The 6,008-nt window shown below is 41.1% G+C and overlaps 1 non-coding gene across 1 annotated transcript; it reads left to right on the top strand.

Annotated features, from left to right (window-relative positions):
- Positions 1-5,683: 5,683 nt before the first annotated feature.
- On the top strand, positions 5,684-5,790 carry LOC120281018. Its single transcript, XR_005542479.1, has one exon. It is a non-coding gene; the product is annotated as a small nucleolar RNA R71 (small nucleolar RNA).
- Positions 5,791-6,008: the final 218 nt, after the last annotated feature.

The following is a 6,008-nucleotide window of genomic DNA, read 5'->3' as shown; positions in this document are numbered from 1 at the left end:
TGTTTCTCAATGTTTCCCCATTTTCATGACACATCTTGCATTCTCTTGGATTCCTTTAAGTCTTATATGGTTTATTATTGTTGTAGGAATGCTGCACATCAAGAAACTCGCCTCTAAACGACCAAGGAATGAGTCTCACACTCCCGAAGGACCCTGTTTCTCTAGTGCTCTTCACAAGGCTTGATATGAAATTTTAAAGACCAAGCCCTTTGGTACCTTCTGTCACATTGAATGGAGTATTCTAGGAGAACTCTTGTGGGATGAACAAGTGAAGGACTTATTAGTTCATAATGATTGGACGGAATTATTTTTAATCGATGAACCCACTTTTTGCCAACTTACATTGGAGGTGTTGAGCACATTGGAAGCGAAGCAAGATAAAAGGAGTGTTATCACTCGAAGACAAGGTTCCATTCAATTCCAAGCTTTTGGAAGAACTCATGAAATAAACCACATGGAATTTGCAAAGTACTTGGGGATTTATGATGACGAATTCATTAGCATGTCGCTGCTAAATCGGCCCCACATTGATTATCCACTAGGCATGAGTATGAGCCAGTATTGGAATTCCTTAACACCTAGAGACACGAAAAATACACGGAAGGCTACTCGTTTGGTAAACCCCATACACAGATACATTCATGCTCTCATTCCACGTTCTATTGGGGGTCGGAAGGAGAGCACTGGGGTGGTAACACAGTCTGACTTGTTCACAATATATGGTCTTTTTTAGCAGCATCCTATCCATCTTAGGCACCTTGTAGCCTAAGCTTTCATTCATCAGGGTCAGTGTGTTCATCTAGGATCCATCTTTGCAGGACCTTACATCACCAGATTGATTCACGGTATGAACTTGTTGGACTGCACTCGAGGTATAACTATAGTCAGGGATGTGGCACCTCTTGGAGTGCCTATCTTGCGAACAATTGGGTTACTAGGTAAGAAAAGTGACACGTACAGACTTGCTCCACATTTAACCACGGGAGAATCTAGTCAGCGCAAACCGGATGAGTTAGGGTCTGAATCCGATGGTGCACCTACTCATGCTACCCCTGGCACTTCTTTTTCGTCCGACTTTGACTCTCAGTTCAAGGTTATGGAGGATGACATTCAGGCTATCTGTCATGAGCAAGGCGAGATGAGAGGACAAATTTACCAGGTTTTAGAGGGTTAGCACCAGCTCACAAAGCATTTCAATCAGTTTGTCATCTCCTCACAGGCTACTACTACTTCCTGCTCCATTGCTCCGCCATATACATCACCTTTTGATGATCTTTTTCATTTCTGAGCATGGACACTTATTTTTATTTCTACAGCTTGTTTCTTTGCTTGAATTTTCTTTTATGTATGTGTTTGTTTGATTTTAATAAGTTGGGAAAGGGATGCCTTATTAATCTTGTGTAAGACCTTCTGTTCTTTATCTAGTTTGTGTATTTGACTACTCCCTATTTAATTTTTGCAATTTTAAATTTTGTTTGGAATGATGATGTCCCTTTTATGCCTTGTAGGGCATTAAGGGAGCTTGGTGAGCCTTCCTTCCATTTGGTGGAAGCCTGACCCGACATGTCTAGATCGCCATACTTTGTGTTCGGGTCACACCTTGCCCTTTGCACAAGATGAATCGGGGAAGTTCGTTTTCACCCTCCTCTACTGTTTTCATTGCATATATTGTCATGCTTTTCATGATTAGTGTACATTAGGGACAATATACAACACTAGATGAGGGGATGGGTGTATTTCATGTATTAGGGTCATTATTTGCATGCTAGTGTTACCTATGATGGCTTTTTTATTATTGTAACTCTTCTAGCATGGTTTAATGATTTATGTGAGTTACATGCTTTTTGTGCTCTATTGAATCCTGTTTCACCTCTAGTATTTTCTTGTGCACTGAATCTTGTGTTGATGCCCTAGGAATAGCCAACATGACTACTCTAACTCTCATGTATGCTTAACACACAACTTTGAGTACTTAGCCTTAGAACACTAAGTTCTATCTTTCAATGAACTCTTAAGAACTTCTAAGTCTTGTTAAGCTAGCCCTGGTTTTGTGGAATTTAGTGTAGTCTAAAGACATGATCTAGGGTAAATGATAAAATGATTAAAAATAGAAAAAATTGAGTCTATGTCAGTATTCTTCTACTAATGAAGCATGAATGCATCTATGTAGACTATAATCGAATAGTTGGGTGGCTCTTGTGCCTAACCAGCATGTGCACCCTCCAGAAAGATTTTTTGGTGCAGTCTACATTAGTCAGACTCGAAAAAAAATGATGAAAAAAATGAAATAAATGAAATAAAAATAAAAACCCTAGTGATCTTATTGACTACCTACTAGAGGTTCTGAGAAGAAAAAGGGAGTTAGTTCAAGTTCTTGAATTAGAAGGATCTTACCTATTCATTGAAGTAGCACTTAGCACTCTAAGACTTAGTATTCTTTGTTTGTGGAGCGACTAGAATCTAGAGTTGTACTGATCGAAGTTAGTAGGCTGGACCAGATCAGGACAAATGAGATACAAGGTTCACACACATGGCACAAACATATAAGAGGTGAGACAAGATCTTTCTGTTGTGCTTACTGTTTGTAACTCATTATCTATATATCATTCTCTAGTACTTGTAGATTCTTATATTTATTTGAGCCGGAGGTGATACATTGAGCCCCTTATCATTATTTTTGTTTTTCATGATTCGTTTGCTTGGGGACAAGCAAATGCTTAGCTGTGGGGATATTTGATAAGTGTCTAAATGTAGGTATTTTAGTATATGTATTTGTTATTATTAGCATGTACTTTTATAAGGATTGATGCCCGTTTTATGCTTAATCGCATATTATTTGCATTGCATGGCATGAAAACTCCATGGAACACACAGAGATACGATTTGGGCGGAAAAAGAGAACAAAACATGTCGTAGTACTGTAGTGTATTTACTGTAGCAGATTACTCTAGCTGGAGTATTGTAGTAGTGATACTGTAGCAAGATTACTGTAGCAACCATTGTAGCACCTGGATGATTTTTTAGGCTGGAATTGATCCAAGCCATACGGCCTCAATGTTGCCCGGGATTGACCCCGGGATGAACACTGTAGCAAGAGAAGATATGGTTTTGCTTGATTTATACTGCCTCAATAAGGCCATCATAGACCCCCTCATTGACCCAGTATAGACCCCTCAATGACCCGGTATGGATGGCTTTTGGGGAGTTTGGAGTTTCATTTTTTAGCCTCATACGGCCTCCACTTGGGGGGTATACTTTAGGGGTATAAGGGAGCATTTGGAGGGTTCTCTGGAGGACTTTTTGGGCAGCCAACACTTGGGAAAAAGGAGGAGAAGAATGAAGACATCTTTAGAGAGCTTTGCTTGAGGCTTGGAGGTGATCAAGGGCTTGAACTTCAAGGGGAGAGCATCATCATCAAGGGAGGAGGAGCATTCGGCATTCATTGGGCTAGAGGAAGCGTCATTCAGCCGGCATTGCTCTTCTTCATCATCATTCGGACTAGGGAGTTCCACTTATGCATTTGTTTCTTATTTTTATTGAGTTTGTTATACTTGTTTGTATGATGACACACTAGACCCCCAAGGCCACCGGATGTAGGTGAACCTTGGTGGGGTTCATCATGTATTTTGGATGCTATACTTTTATTTGAAATGCATTGGGTTGATTTGTGTCTTGGCTCATTGTTCTTTATGTCTAGAACTATAAAACGGAGAGATCCATAGTTGTTTGTTGAGTTGTACATGTAGATGTGACCTACTCACATGTACTAGATCATTAATAAGCTAGAAGGGGTATTCTTTGATCGGCACGGCGAGAAATTGGATGTCAGTAGCCCCTACAAATCTTAAGGATAGACTTAGGATAAGTGTGTCCTTAATGAGATCGTAGGAATATGATTAGGGAAAGATCTCTATTGACATTCGTATGGGATTAGGGTTCAATAGCCAAGAAATTGGGATTGCACTAATCTTGAGATCCTTCCATATAAATCACCCCTGCCTTTCTTTTACTGTGCATCCATATATCATGATGACCCCTCAAGGAGATCCTCATCCCTAGGCCTCTGTATCTCATTGTTGCTCTTGTGATCTCCTGTGTTGACTATACTATTTATTCTTGCAAGATGTTTATATTATTGCACTTGTTAGAGTAGTAAAAGATGCTTAAATTGTAAGGTTAGATAATAGGTGATGGAGGAGTAATAGGAGATCCTTAGCCCCGTGGAATACGACCCCTGTGTCACTCATAAGGTATTACATGGCGATCCCGTACACTTGAAGGCGAGCAATAAACATCCAACACTACAAAGTCCACAGGAAATATGTACTTGTCAACTTTTACAAGTGCATCTTTGATGATGCCCCTTGGATGTCTCACCGTTCAGTCCGCCAATTGAAGTGTCATCTAAGTGGGCCTAGGCTTTCCCAAGCCTAGCTTCTGAAAGAAGGTGTAAGGCATGACGTTGATACTAGCCCCTGACTAAGTCAATGCCTTCTCTTCACCTAAATTTCTGATGTTACACGGGATGATGAAGCTTCCGGAGTCCTTATTCTTGTTCGACATATTCTTTTGCAACACCGTTGAACATGAAGCATCTAGGATCACAGATGCACTTTCCTCCAACTTTCTCTTATTGGTCAAGAGGTTCTTCAGTAACTTTGCATACCGAGGCATTTGAGACAATGCCTCCATAAATGGGATGTTGATGTGCAACTGCTCGAATAACCCCAAGAACTTCTTGTATTGCTCATCATTTTAGTCGTTCTTCAACCTTGAAGGAGAAGGAATTCTTAGCTTATAAGGTGGGGGTACCACCTCCTTTCTTTTAGTTCTCTCCTCAACCTCCACCACCTCGAGTGCATCAACATCGGTCTTCTCACCTGGAAGCCTACCCTCAACCTCATGACCACTTCTCAAAGTGATCGCCCTGACATGTTCTCCCGGATTAGTTTCGGTGTTACTAGGTAAGCTTCCTTGAGGTCTCTCTGATAATGACTTCGAAATTTGCCCCATTTGATTATATAAATTGTGCAATGATGCGGTGTAGTTGCGAAGTGTAGCTTGGACCGACTAAAACCTTGTATCTGATGATTGGATGAACTTGGTCAAAGCTTTCTCTAGATTGGTCATCCGGGTCTCCATGCCTGAAACTCGATTCTCTATATTTGGGGCGTGTTGTTGTTGTTGAAAACCCAGTGGTGTTATTGTTTTTTGTTGCCCTTGATTGCTCCATGAAAGATTCGGGTGGCTCCTCCAACCCGGATTGTAGGTATTGCTATATGGATTACCTTGGCTTCTCATTGCATTACCCACAAAGTCCACTTGTTCTACCAAGGATGTACCACCAATAGAAATTGGGCAATCAGATGGAGCATATCCTCCCCCACACCATGTGCAACTAGTCACGGCCGCCACTCTATTAGAAGTTAGAGTATCTAACTTCTTGCTCAATGACTCCACTTAGGCGGCCAATGAAGTAATTGCGTTAATCTCATGAAGTCTGGCTACCTTCTTTCTGTCCCTTGTGTTCCACTGATAACTGTTCATAGCCATTTCCTCAATGAGATGTCGGGCTTCTTGGGGGTCTTGCTCCCTAACGTACCTCCTGCTGCAGCATCAAGTTACTGCTTCTTGCTTGGGTTCAAACCATTATAAAAAATTCTGATTGATCATCCACTCGGGGAACCCATGTTGAGGACATTTCCGTAGGAGCTCCTTGAACCTATCCGATGTCTCAAATAGAGACTCCAATTCTGTTTGCACAAAAGAGGATATTTCATTCCTAAGCTTCACAGATTTTTCGGGAAGGAAATATCGAGCAAGGAAAGCTTCTATCATCTAATCCCATGTAGTGATCGGTGCTGTAGGAAATGAATGTAGCCATTGCTTCGCTCTCCCTTTCAAGTAAAATGGGAACGACCTCAACTTGATAGCATCATCCATAACACCATTGATCTTGAGCATGTCGCACACTTCCAAGAAGTTCTCTATGTGATTATTTGGATCCT

Source organism: Dioscorea cayenensis, chromosome 2 (genome assembly GCF_009730915.1).
Source record: "Dioscorea cayenensis subsp. rotundata cultivar TDr96_F1 chromosome 2, TDr96_F1_v2_PseudoChromosome.rev07_lg8_w22 25.fasta, whole genome shotgun sequence".
Taxonomy (NCBI): Eukaryota; Viridiplantae; Streptophyta; class Magnoliopsida; order Dioscoreales; family Dioscoreaceae; genus Dioscorea; species Dioscorea cayenensis.
Note: the sequence above shows the minus strand (reverse complement) of the source record. Positions and strands in the feature narration are given on the sequence as shown.